The sequence below is a fragment of the Gopherus flavomarginatus genome, chromosome 3 (genome assembly GCF_025201925.1).
Source record: "Gopherus flavomarginatus isolate rGopFla2 chromosome 3, rGopFla2.mat.asm, whole genome shotgun sequence".
Lineage (NCBI taxonomy): Eukaryota > Metazoa > Chordata > Testudines > Testudinidae > Gopherus > Gopherus flavomarginatus.
The window spans coordinates 151837417-151851420 of NC_066619.1; positions in this window are offsets into that span (position 1 = coordinate 151837417).

Here is a 14004-nt window from a genome sequence, read left to right on the forward strand (position 1 = left end):
TCATACAGACACTGACTTGTTTATACTGCTCTATATACTGTACACTGAAATGGAAGTATAATAGTTACATTCCAATTGCTTTATTTTATAATTCTCCTGGAAAAATGAGAAAGCAAAGTGTCAGTAATAGCGTGTGTGACAATTTTCTATTTTTATGTCTGATTTTGTAAACAAGTAGTTTTTAAGTGAGGGGAAACTTGGGTTACGCAAGACAAATCAGACTCCTGAAAGGAGCCCAGTAGTCTGGAAAGGTTGAGAACTGCTGGCATACAGTGAAATCTAGTGGGTGAATAACATACTACGGGTAGACATGACTGTTGCTCATGCTAGTTCAGCCATCTCCTCCTTGCTCTGATCCCCAGTCGCTGTCTCTCTCTTGCCTGGCCTCATTTGAGCCCTGTGGGGATGGTGCTTCTGAAGTGACAGACTCTCTTCATTAACCTCGGTCTGAGTGAGCAGTCCCTGATCTGACGCAGCCAGGGGGCATCGCTGTACTGGGAGAAGCATGAAACTGGAGTAGGGAGGCCAAGCCACAGGGTGTTAGCTCTGCTGGAGGCTGTGACTCCACTGATAAGGTAATCCAGCCCTGCTGCTCCTGGAGGGGGGACTGGTAACTCACTCCCAGCCAGTGCCATGGAAACAGCTGCATTAACCCTTCAGACTGGAGGATACAATGGATATTGGAGGGGGTGGAAGATGTAGAACTTGGTGGCCAATCCACCAAGGGCCTCTCAATACTCGGGGTTTTAACCCTTAGCACTGTAAGTGCCTTCCTGGGGCCTCACTAAGCCCTGTGAGGCCCCTAGCTAGAACGGGGATTCTCCTTGTATTGGCGTTGAGTGGGTTCCAGCTCCCTGTCCAGTGGGGAGGTGCTAAGCATGCCCGGCTCATGCATCTCCTTCTGAGTGTAGCAGCAGGTCTAGCTAGCCCAGCATCCTTGAGGTCTGGGCTCCCTCTGGGCCCACGCAGAGCCCGGTGGCCATCTGAGGCCTCAAAGCACAGAGGCTGCCAGTTCTGCCTAGCCTCTCTGAGCTCTTGGCTCTGCTGGGCCCGGGGTACCCATGTCTATGCACGTCCTCCCGTGAAGGCCTTGCTTGGACAGCGGGTCGTGACTTGGTCCCCTGAGACTGCCAGGCACCAGCAGTGGGCCGGGCACAGGGTGAGTCATGTCCTGACATGAAGAAAGGGACAGCAATGCAGAGCCACGTGTGCGCTTTTGTGGAGAAATGCTGCAGGGTGTGACCCTAATGCCACTTGCTAGGTGCCTCCCCCTTGACTTAGTTCCTTGCCCTCCTCCTACTGCAGAGACCCTGGGGAGGACTGCGTTGTCTGCTCTCCCAGCCTGTCCTGGCTCTGGTCGCCATAGATATCCATCCATCCATCCTTCCGTTCTTTCTCATGAACTCCAGGAGCTTTTTGAAAGAGAAAATGCCTCCACGCGTGACTGCCTTGCCCTAGCCAAACCGTGTCCGAACCCCTAACTCTGCTCAGGTGTGTTCTGGTAATAGAGGCTGACACCTGCTGGTCAATGCCAGCATTGCGTTAGTGTCCCCTACTCTCCCAGGCTGGTCTCATAATGCCCAAGGGGAACACCAGCTGTGATATGGGGATCCTGCACCTCCTGTCTTCAAAACTAGGTCTTCCGGATACAATTCCCTTCTCACCAGAGGGGCGCCAGGCCGATATTTGAGATGCTCCTGGGGAGGAAGCAGGGTGTGGCGGCGTGGCCGCTGGACTAGAACCTGGCTTCTATTCCTGGCTCTGCCACTGATTGGCTGTGTGTCCTTGGGTGAGTCATTTCACCGCGCTGCCGGTTTCCCCCCTCACCCTTTGCCTTGTCTAGTCTGGCTGCAGACTCTTGAGGGTGGAGTGGCTCTCCCTGGGCATGTACAATATCTAGCACAATGGGGCTTTGATCTACCTTACGCTGCCTACAAATACAGCATCCTCCTTGTGTCTCCAGTACCAGGCGCGCTAGTGTCGCGGCATTAGGGCTTGCAGGCTCTGTAGGCTGCAGCTACCAGAAGGTGACCTGCTCACACGTGGATGTGAGTGGGTTTGACATTTCAGCCACTGCTGTAATATAATGAACTTCCTTCAGCATTTTCCCTGCGTAAAAAGAGGTGACACTCTGGCTTTCCTTGCAGGGGCTGGGGTTTGAACGGCGTTGGAAGTGGGGGAGCAAAGACAGAGGCTCATTTCTGGGAATGAGAACAGCCAAGCTAATTTTTGACTGTCCCTCTTGTGTCTCAAAGGCCTGGGTAACAAGCACCTGAGATTAGGGCTGGAACCTCTGAAGCAGATGTAGGGAGTTCCAGAACTGCTCTCCCTCAGACTATCAGTAAGGACACTCCTTTTCCAAAGGAAGCCGTTTAGCACGTTCTGGGAGAGGGTTGATCTCTCCTGAAAGATACAAGTTTAGAACAGGACACCTTCTTCTGTGGTGTAACCAGGTAACAAAACCCAGGCTCATGTTACTTGGAAATGAGGCATTTCACGTAATGCAAGCGTTGCCAGGGTTATTATCTGTGTTTAGTATTTGGGAGGTCAATACATAGCTAAAGCAAGGGAAGTCTTGACCCAGGTCATTCTGCACGGGACCCAAACCTTTTCAGAAACAACTGCTGGCCCACTTCCAGCAGTACACTGCGTGTCTTTGCAAATCAATGGTGTTAAAGGACAGACATGGGATGAGTCCATCTTGTCCCCCTGCCATGCAGAGTGTGGTCCTTTTACCTAGGACTTGCACTAAATTTGATGGTGATTTGTGAGCTGTGACACAATGTCAGCTCTTTGCTGTCTCCTTGTGGTGCCATGCAGCCATGAGACACAGCTGTGGGGGACAGTCTGCAGAGGAATTAAGTCCCCTAGAGGGGAATGATTTTTCCCTATATTTTATTCCGTTGATGTAGGGGTGACGGGTTGCCCATGGAGGTACCTAGAGGATCCACGTTCTGAAGCTTTGGCTCTCCACAGGACCCACAACGGATAGAAGATGTTAACACAGATGCCCCTTGCCTCCTCTCCATTGCCCTGGCCCCAAAGTTAGGTGCTTTGCAAAAAAAAAAAAAGCGCCACCAGCTGGGGAAAAGGCAGGATTGCTCTGCAAAAGACAGGTTTCCTTCCAGGGGCGGGGTCAGAGGAATGTAAAGATGCCCAATTTTGGCCCTGGGATTTGGCAAAGCAGAGCGGCTCACTGAAAAGGGTCAGTTTCCCCAGTGCTAGGGAAAATGTGTTCTCGAAGCCCATACTAAATAATGGCAGCATGACTCATGGTCCTGTTACTCCCCAGCCAAAACTGCTCCATCTCAGTCACCCCACAGAGCGGGAGTAAAGCAATTGTAATCAGACACCTGCAAGATCAACATTTCCTGTCTAGGCAATATGTCTTGGCTTGAAGTTTGTTTTCCTTTGGCATTTATCTGAGGCAGCCATTGCTCTATGGCAAGGGTCTGTTCCTCTGACATTGACGAACGCCAATGCAAAAGCATTTTTGTATTTATCAGGGTTGAAAACGGGCATCGAGGAAATGCCCTTCTGTTAATCTCTTCTTGGTCAGTCCTCGTAACGCGCCCCACGCTGTGATCAATCACTGTAAAATCGTGAGAAAAACCTCGTGTGTGTGTGTGTAAATAAATAAAGCGACTGATATGACTTCATCCCCTTTGTATACTTGCCAACAGTTCTTTTTCCTCCTCTAAAACACAATGAAATAAAAATCCCCTAAAATATTTGTGTATTTAAATTAAAATGGCAAAAAGCCTTTGACCAAAAACTAGAATTGAAATATAAAAAATCGACTGCCTGGGGGGAAAGGCTTTGGGCCCTGATTCAGCAAAACACCTTAAGGATGCATTGAAATCTTAAAGTTAAGTGTCCAGGGCCACCCAGAGGTTTCAGGAGGCCTGGGGTCTTTGGCAGTTGGGGACCCCGCTTCGGCGGTAATTTGGCGGCAGGGGGTCCGGCAGCGGGTCGCGGAGTGGAAGAAGTGCCCCAAAGACCCGGAGAGTGGGAAGTGCCCCGAAGACCCAGAAAGGAAGAAGCTTTGGAGGTCCGGGCCCCGTGAGAGTTTTCTGGGGCCCCCAGAGCAAGTGAAGGACCCCGCTCCAGGGGCCCCAAAAAACTTGTGGGGGCTTCTGCGGGGCCTGGGGAAAATTGCCCTTCTTGCCCCTCCCTCTGGGTGGCCCTGTAAGTGCCTTCCTCAAGGTTTTGATGAACCTCTACAAGGCATAAGAGATTTGAGTGTCTGTTTGATTTTCATGATCAGATAAGTTGACAGGCTGCTATCACAAAAGAATAAATATTGGTCAAATCTGGTCTCGGTCTTGTTAAAGCCATACAAATTTCTCCATCTGCTTTTCCCCAAATAAATGCTTCCAGTCTCTCTTCTCAAACAGAGCTGTCCAGGTACTTTACATCCAGACTATGAATTCTTGCAGCTGTCAGTACAGAGCTGGTTAGCTGAGATCCCTGCTTAACTATGCATTGGTTGTACGGATGTCACAGCCCAGGATGAGAACGCTGGCTGGGTTTAAAGATGCTGCATGCTTGGTATTGCGATCCCGATGGTGGTGGTGGTGGCGGCATCTCACTTGCTATGTTCTGAAAGCTTTTGAATCTGCTCTCCGTTCTTCCAAAACCATGTTGGTTGAAGGCTTTCTGGTGTCCTTCACTGTTAGGCCAGTACTGTGTGTTTACACTGAGGCCTTGCTCCTGCAACTCAATCCATATCTAGCCAGGTGCCTGTACCTGTATGGAGCTTGCGTGGGTGCCAGTATCTATCTGCTCATGTCACCTTGGCTACTCTCGAAGAGGGACTGGGCACCTGATAAGTCTTCCAGTATGTTCAGGGCTGTTATAGAGAGGATGACGACCAATTGCTCTCCATGTCCACCGAAGGCGGGGCTAGAGGCAGTGGGCTGAATCTGCAGCAAGGGGGATTTAGGTTGGAGAGTAGGGAAAACTTTCTAACTACAAGGGTAGTTACGCTGTTAGAGACGGGAATCCCCATCACTGGAGGTTTTTTAAGAGCGGGTTGGAGAAATACCTGTCCGAGATGGGCTAGCACAGGTGCCAGCTTCCTCCTTGTCCCAAGGGTGGTCAACCCCTGCTCAGCTCCAGGCCCTGCCCCCACTCCACCCGTTACCCCAAGCGCCTGTCCCCTGCTCTGCCTCTTCCTGCCCCAGTTCTGCCCCTGTCCCACCCAGTTCTGCTGCCCCCCCATCCCCGGGGCCTCCTGCTCATCTCGGAACAGCTGATCATGGTGGGCAGGAGGCACTGGGGGGAGACCAGGACTGCCCAGAGAATTCAGGAGGCCTGGGGCAATGCGGGAGAGCTTTCACGCTTGTACTCACCGGGCGGTGGTCTGGGTCTTCAGAGGCATTTTTGCAGTGGGGGGGCCCTTCAGTGTGGCCAAAGATCCAGACCACCACCGGGTCAGGGCTCGCAGGGCCCCTGTGGGGCCTAGGGCCTGGGGCAAATTGCCCATCTTCCCCCCCACACACCTTTGGGTGGCCCGGGGGGGGGAGGGGAGGAGCTGGCTGCCAGTGGGTCCCAAACACCTGCTAGTTTTTTTCCCCTGTAGATGCTCCTTTGTGGGCTAGGTTTATTTGGTCCTGCCTTAGAGCCAGGGGCTGGACTTGGTGAATTCTTGAGATGCCTTCTAGCCCTGCATTTCTCTGATTGCAGGACTGACTATATGTTTCTTTAACAGATTTAGCCATTCCTAACTATGCCCCAAGCACTTCATCTAACGCTTACTGAGGTGGTTCCCCACCGTGAATCGAATGCTCGCTGAAGGCTAATGTAGTTTCTCACAGTATCTCCAAGTTGCAGGGAAGTGGAAGAGGCCAAGAATGCTAAATAACAAAGCAGTGGCTCCCGTAAGGCAGCAGAATTCTCACTGGCACGTGCGGACCTGGCAGACAGGGTTGCGCTGCCACGTTAGGATCCAAACTTCCCTTTAGGTAGGAGCAGTTCAGGTGTGGGGTTCAGTTTGGGCTCGCCCCCAGGGTAAAGCTACTGATACTACAGTAGCTGTCCCAGTCGGGGCCCTGCTTTGCCAGGCACTGCAGAGGAACTCTAGGATTGATTGACTAATAAACCCAACAGCACTAATCACCTTTAAGCCGTCCGTTTAGAATGAATAGGCAATTCTATCTCGCTATGACAATTCCAGAGGGTAGCTAAACATTCTGAAGTGAATTTGAAGGTTTAGTGTAACTTCTCTATGACTGTCTAGCTAATTTTAGGTATGTATATGGTTCCCATCACTGTGTGATCTGATGTATTCATCCTCACAATTGATCCCATTGTCCAGATAGCCTCCGTGCCTCAGTTTCCTAAGTGACTTGCCTGAGGTCACATAGGAAGTCTGTGGCAGAGTCAGGCCTTGAACATAGGTTTACCAAGTCCTAAGCTAGCGCCTTAACCACCTCCTCTCTATTTAGGGTGACCAGAACACAACACTAAAATATTGGGACACATTGGGATGCTGTCAGCCCTGTCCACAGTCCATCCCTGCTCCTCCCAGGCTCTGCCCCCACTCTGCCCCAGGTCCCACCCCCTCCTCGCTCGGCTCCTCCACCCCTACCCCTTCTTTATCCCCCTCCAATCCCCTGCTGGCTTGCTGTGTCCCTCCTCAGTCCCCCACCCACCGCTTGCCTCCTCACCCCCACCCTTGGCCTGCCCGCCTGCTTGCCGCTCACTCACCTCTTCACCCTCCCTGCCCACCACTCACTCCTACAGCTCTGACTTCCTTCTGCCATATGGGTGCTCACCCCCCCCGCCTCTTCCTGGCCAAGTCTCCACCCCCTTCCCCAAATCCCTGCCCCTGCATCCCCGTTCCTCCCTCCTGGAAAGTGCTAAGTGCCACCAAACAACTGTAGGTGGCAGGAAGCACTGGGAGTCGGGGGAGGAGTGGAGACGTGGCGTGCTAGAGGGACGGGGGAGAAGGAGGCGAGGTGGGGGAGCTTGGCTGCAATTTTTCCCCGTGTAGGGTGACCAGATGTCCCATTTTTAGGGTCTTTTTCTTATATAGGCTCCTATTACCCTCCACCCCCCGTTCTGATTTTTTTCACACTTGCTGTCTGGTCACCCTACCCCCATGGATGTTCCAACCCTGGAGCACCCACGGAGTAGGCACCTCCCTCCCACTCGCCTCCTTACCTGAATATTGTGAGAAATGGTGTCCCGATCGTACATTGATCGGACATGGGACAAAGGGTTAAATATGGAGACATCTGGTCACTCTATCTCTGTTGATGTCCTCGGTCTTTGATGTAGTAAGTTTTCCCAATCTCTACAATAGGCTTGTATGTAGCGCTCAAGAAATGGCTTGTAATAATTCTGTGCTTCCTTTAGCCCTGTGATTGTTGTGCTCCAGGTGTTGTATCTGGGCACTAGGTTGCCAACCCAGCCTAACACTTAAGCACGTGCTCGCTAAAAATACTGCCTACGATTCGAGGAGCTCTGGCTCCAGCAGGGCCATAACCAGGGCGGGGTGAGCAGGGCAGCTGCCCAGGGTGCAAAGCCATGGGGGGTGGGGGAATTGGGTGGAAAAGTAATGAAAAATGCCTGTAGGATTTGCAAATATGCTTGCTTACTCCAGATGCTAAAATGCCTAGTTACAGCTCAGGGCTCCAGGGTAGCAACCCCTTCTCTGAGCAAGGCCAACACTTCCATGGAAATGTGGGGTGGGGCAGGGGAAGGGGCAGCAAAGTCTGAAATTGCAGCGTTGATGTCTACAGTCTGCTCCCCCTTTCTGCAGCCGACACCTGTGCTGCTGCTGTTCCCCCCGCATGCAGGCTGGGTGTGAGAGACACTTCTCTGTTGCAGGAATGCATTGAGCGTGAGCCAGTACAATCACTGTTTTCTATTTAATGTTCTGATGAAGTACGGATTTAAAGAGGCAAGAACTCTGCCTCCAGTCAAAGCCCTTGATGAGCAAAATTTATCCCAGTGCCAAGCTTCATAACCATGGGATGATGCTTTCTGGTACCCCATTTCTGTGTCAAGGGGGATACGATGAAAGTGCTGACAAAGGTGCTAGTGCGAATGGGACCAGCATTGGGGTGTTCGCATCAAACGCTCCAGCACTGGTATTGGTACACTTGATAAGTGTAAACGGTGCTATTCTTGGAAGCCGATGGTACCTATTACTGATTTGAAAAGCACCATATAAATCATCTGAAATCTCCAGTTTGCACCTCTGAGTAGGGTGTGTGTGTGTGTGTGTGTGTGTGTGTGTGTGTGTGTGTATGCATGCATATTGTGTGTGCACTCTTCTTTAATTTCAGCTTAATTTGAAATGAATGTCTGTTTCAGTCTGGAATGAAGACGCATTTCACCTTTGGAGGGGAGGGGGGAACATCTTTGCATGACTTTGGCAGTTTGAGGACACTGAGTTGCAAATCAAATAGAAGGGTCATTACACATTAATGAAGGGACTTTACAGGGAGGTGCTAAACAATGTACTGTATATATTTATGGGAACTGTAGAGGGCTGAGAGATAGCCACACTTGTGTGTTACAAAGGGTAATGCTGAATTAAAACATGCCTTCTAGCAACCATTTCCATAATAATCTTAAGAAAATGATTTCCTGTTTTTCTGGGAAAAAATGTTAATTCATTTGTCTAGCAAATTATATAATTACGGTCTCACGCACAGCAGCTGTGAGGAAGCTGCAGAAGACTGGAGAGCCAAGTAACCTTTAACTGAGTTTGCTGCTCATTATAAAACCAAAGTCCAGAACCAAGCAAGCTTTAAGCTAGGCCTTCGTAGTTTCTGAACAAGAGAAATTCCTCTGGAGGCTCCATACACAAAACGAAGTGCTGAAGGATAATTATGGTTCACCTGAACATTGGTTCCTTTGGCAGAAAGCTTCAGGACGTTGTCAGGTTCAAAAGCCTGTGTTTTAAGGAGCGGCTTCCTCGCTGCTTTTACTAACATCTTAGATTGAAACTGAAATTTGACTTTCCGCCAGCTACGCTGTTTAGTTTTTAACATTTCCCTCTACCTGGGCAGGATGGAGATTGAGCAGTTTCACTTTGTTCTCTCAGCCTGGTGATAGCTGCAGCTTCAGCTTGTCTCACCCTCATGTGCACGTCCACCCCACCCAGGTAAAAAATTACGCAGTGGAAACACTTGCCCATGTGGCGCTAGTTTCTAGGCATTAAGGCTTGTTCTAGGGTGGAGCTCCGTTTCTCTTACAGCTATCTTCAGTGAAGGGTGTGTTCACACCCAGGAGTGTGTGAGGTTTAACCCAACCCATAACAATACCAAGGGGATGGGTACTCTAGGAGAAACCATACCGGAAAGGGATGCTGGGAGCAATTTCTTTAAAACTCTGCTACTTCATTGAAGGGAGGGTTGGGCTGATACCTCTCTCTGGTGGAGTTGCCCATTCTCTGGATGTTGCTAATGTTGCCTGCCTGACTGATAGGGTGCAAGTGAACCTTGTGGACCTTGGTGAATGAGGGGTGTAACTGTGCCTCAGTGGGTCACAACTGAGAATACCCAATTCAAGACAAACTGAAGAAAAATAGGGCAGAAACACCCCAAAACTGATGTATATTCTCCCATAAGATATACAAAACTAGCAACAAAAGTAAACTTCTGTCTCACCGCACTGGCTAACGAGAAGTCAGAAAAGCAGTTTCCTTCGGTATCTCAGTCCTTGTATCACCACCAAAAACTCTAGACTTTAAATTGGTTTTAAAGAACCACTCATCTTTATCAGATAAAAGGTTCTTCTGATCCCAAAGGACCAGCCACACACCCAGGTCAATATACAACTCTAGAGTGACCAGACAGCAAATGTGAAAAATGGGGATGGGGGTGAGGGGTAATAGGAGCCTATATAAGAAAAAGACCCAAAAATCATGACTGTCCCTATAAAATCGGGACATCTGGTCATCCTATACAACTCAGATCTTACCCAATAATCACACTGTTGCCAGATCCTTTAGTATCTAAAATCTAAAGGTTTATTTATAAGAAGAAGGGTGAGAGTTAAAATTGGTTAAAGGAATCAAATACAATAATTGCAAAGTTCTTGGATCAGGCTTGTAGCAGTGATGAAATAAACTGCTGGCTTAAGTCAAGTGTCTGGTTGCTTCCAAATCACTTGAAGATCCTCAGCCCTTTGGATCTGTTTCCAGGGCCTTTTATAGCTACGGCCAAGTGAAGGGAATCCCATTGTTCTCACTGTGGGAAAATTGCAGGTAACAAGATGGTGTTTGCAGTCATGTGAGCAAGTCACATGTCCATGCATGGTTTCGCTTAGTCATAGCAGAAGCCATTAGCTAAACTCCAGATGGAACATTCACAGGCAAGTCCATTCATTAAGTGTAGATGGGCACAGTGGGACACTGTGAATTAAGTATTCCTTGATGAGCCACTTGATTTGAATAGTTCCTTCAAGATGTCCAGGCTAAATACCTTGTGGGCATTAACACAGGAGCAAACATATTTGAAATCCAGGTATGGAGCCAATGCTCACAACTTCAAATACAAAAATGATACATGCATACAAATAGCATAATCATATTTAGCATAACTCTTCCATCGACACCTTACTTGACATCATTTGTACAAGACTTGTTACAATTATAGAACAATGGTAGCAACAATGATTTACATGGTCATATTTAATATTAGATAACATCACAAGGGGTTAACCTCAGCTCCCTGCTTACTCTCTTGATACAGATGCTGGGGAAGGACTGCAAACTGGCTGCCTGGGAGATGGTCCCATGCCTTTGGGAAGGTAGAACTTCACGTCTACACACCTTGTTTGGTGTTGAACAGTGGTATGTTCTGCGCACTCTTCTTAGAGGAGGAAGTCTTGCTGGCTTTCTTATCTGGAGTGATGCCACTTGTCCTTGGCCTCTGAGCTCTAATACAAAGGGTTTCTCATAGCTTACTGAGCGGTGGTGATTTCTGTGGCAGCCTCTTGTTACAACAATGGTGGCAAATCACGGGCATCTTATTCCTACTGAGATAGGTGGCCTTGGGGTGCTGCTGTTGCTATGGGCTTCGAAACCCACACTTGAGGAGAGACTCCAAAGTCTGCGGGGTTGGCATCCCTGCTGATAGTCCCCAGACAGTTATGGCAGTAGTAATAGTGTGAACAAGCTTTCCCACATGGCTTTGCCATAGCCTCTTCCTTGTAACTTGCAGCAAGATCAGATTTCTGCTATTCCAGTCTGGGGCTTCTCTAAGCAGCCAGGTGCTTGGCTTTGTGACATGGCTGAACATTCACTTGTAAGTAGCTCGAAAGGACCAATTTCATTTGCAAACTAAAACTTATGAACTTCTATTGCTGCCCCCACTAAAGTTGCTAAGATGCTCTTGTTTCCCTGAAATCAATGAGTGGTAACGTGTACCTCGTACAATCCATGCCCCAGCAGATGCACTTGATATGTTGGCAACGATGGAGCTAAACTCCAGTTCGCAAATGTGTTAAACTGGTTTATTAACCAACTGCCCCAGCAGTCACTCTGAGTCATGCCGTTTCCGTTAACGTGTCATCGTTTGGGAAATGAAATTGCTGTAGCTAGCGGTCCAAAGTGACAGCCTCCTTCCTACTGGTAGTATAATGTTTCCATGAAAAACAAGAACCAAAACGGTAGCTCCCATCTGTTTGGAGGAAGGCAGAATCACCGACCTGCTGCAGGCTACCAAAACTCCCCCTGTTCAGAAGAGAGAGTGTGTTCTGGAACAACAACCTCTGAGTTTGTTTACACTCTTATGGGGGCCCAGCCATGCGAAATGGAAGGCTGTAAGATCAATGAACTTCACAAGACACCTATAGAGGAGGGACATGTCACTCATGGGAAAGCTGAGGTGTGGAAACTGTCATTGATGGTATGTGACTTTGTGGAAGTCAGGAGTGGACCATACACCTCCCAGCTGTGAGTCCAGAGTCTTCACCATAAGACTCTTTCCTCCCTGTGCCTGAAGTGGACTTTGTAACAACTCAGTTGGAGATACATCACCCACCCAATCCAACCCAAGTTTCACGTGAGAACCAGCAATGCACTGGGGCTATAATCTCTTAAAATTCAGTTAGCTTCAGGCAGAAGATCGGAACTTGTTCATTTCCAATAAGCCTTCACATCATGAGGCCTTGGCAGAGGGATAGCTAGCAATCTGAAACCTGGGCATTAGCCCATGAGTAGCCTTCCTGCCCCAGTTCACTTCTCTCTCTAGGTCAATGTCTCCATTACAAACATTGCCGCCATCAGTAGTTAGAACAGCAGTAATCTTGGGGCAAAGCTACCATCCATGCTGAACATGGCCCAGCACCGCCGCTGATGGAAAATGAACAAAGGTGGAGATTTAGCAAGGGGTTTACCTGCTAAGGCACGGTGCACCTTCCCCCTCACCAAACTAAACACTGTGTGTCAATGTTAGTGGCTTATGCCTGTCTAAATTCGACCGTCTGGTCCTGACTAGTAACCTGGCTAGTCAAGGGAGTCCATCCAGTTGGGTCTGTTTTAGGGTGGCTTAAGTATGGGGGTGATGTGTGGACATATTTATGATGCGGGCAGGAGGAGGCAACAGGAATCGGTAGTTTTGAGCAGCCTATTCTTGTTTTTCAGCCTCTTAGAGATTCACATGTAGCAGTGCTCAGAATTTCAGAGCACACTATCTGAAGTACTGTGGGGCTGGCAAAAACATAATGGCAACAAGCGCCATTCTGCCCGCATTACCATGCCAGCTGCTGAAGATTTACAAAGCCTGCAGGAAATAATGCTGCATATGAAAATGCATGAGAAAAGCCCCAGTTGTATTTAAATAGCTTCTGGATTCCCTAAAGCAGGAAACTCACTGTCATGTTTAATCTATAACCTAATTGTTGAGGCGAGCAATGGTGGCTCTGATTCCCACCACTGCCCTGTCCGATGGGGATGGATTTATGCCATGCGCTTAGCCTCTAACAGGTTGCGTTCAAGACTTTTTTGTCATATCTAAACAACCACCTGTTTGCCTTCCCTTGCCACTGCCCAGCAAATGCTGCAGATTTTGCCCTGTTCCTCTATTGTGTAATTATTGGGGTGACTGCACCCCAAGCCCGTTGGGTGCCGGTAGTGTCTTGTGTACCGTGTCTTGAAGGCAAGCACTATCGGCTCTTCAGCTCCGAGGCCTTGTGGGTGCTAGCCTGGTGGGTCCCAGTAACCACTCAGACACATGCCGAAGGGAAATAGTCTTTTAGGAGGGCTGGCAGGAAAGGGACAGGTTGCAAATACCCTAGATACCGAGGCTCTAACAGTGACAGCTCAAAGTGAGTAATAGTGATTAGGGTTTGGATCCCTTAGGCTGCCCACCCAAGAGGTAAGGCTGGGGTGCCCGCTCCACTCATCTCTGTTCAAGCAAATAGGGGCTTGTGGGTTTCCCAGCCAGCCATGATTGTGAAGCTTGGTTGCGGTGGAGGAGTCAGACTGTGGGATATTTCTCTTACTGCTAAATGATGAATTAGTAGTTGGCTGAGCCCTCAAGGGTTAACTCTCTCACTCTACAGGGCAGCAGGAATGGAGGGAGATATGCGCATTTCCCCTTTAAGTACACTGCCTTGTTAATTAGATCAGCTTACTGAGACTGCAGCTACTGCAAGCTCTCTGTATCCTGAGCCCTGGTGTGTCCTCCCTGCTCTGTGAAAGATGGGGTAAGTAGGGTGCAGGAGCAGGTGGAGGGGGACACCCTGACATTAGCCCCACTCTTCCTTCCCTCTCCCCCCCACCCCCCCCGCACAGCAAGCAGGAGGCTCCTGGGAGCAGCACATGGCAGTGTGGGGAGGGACAGCTGAACTGCTGGCAATTGATAGCCAGCTGGGCAGCTGCTGCACAAGGAACTTAGGGGAGCAGGGAGCTGATGCGGGGGGGGGGGGGGCTGCTGGTCCACCCTGGTTCCAAGCCCCCACCAGCTAGCTGCAACAGGCTGCTCTTCCTGCAAGCAGTGGACAAAGCAGGCGGCTGTCAAACAATATTAGAAGGGAGCA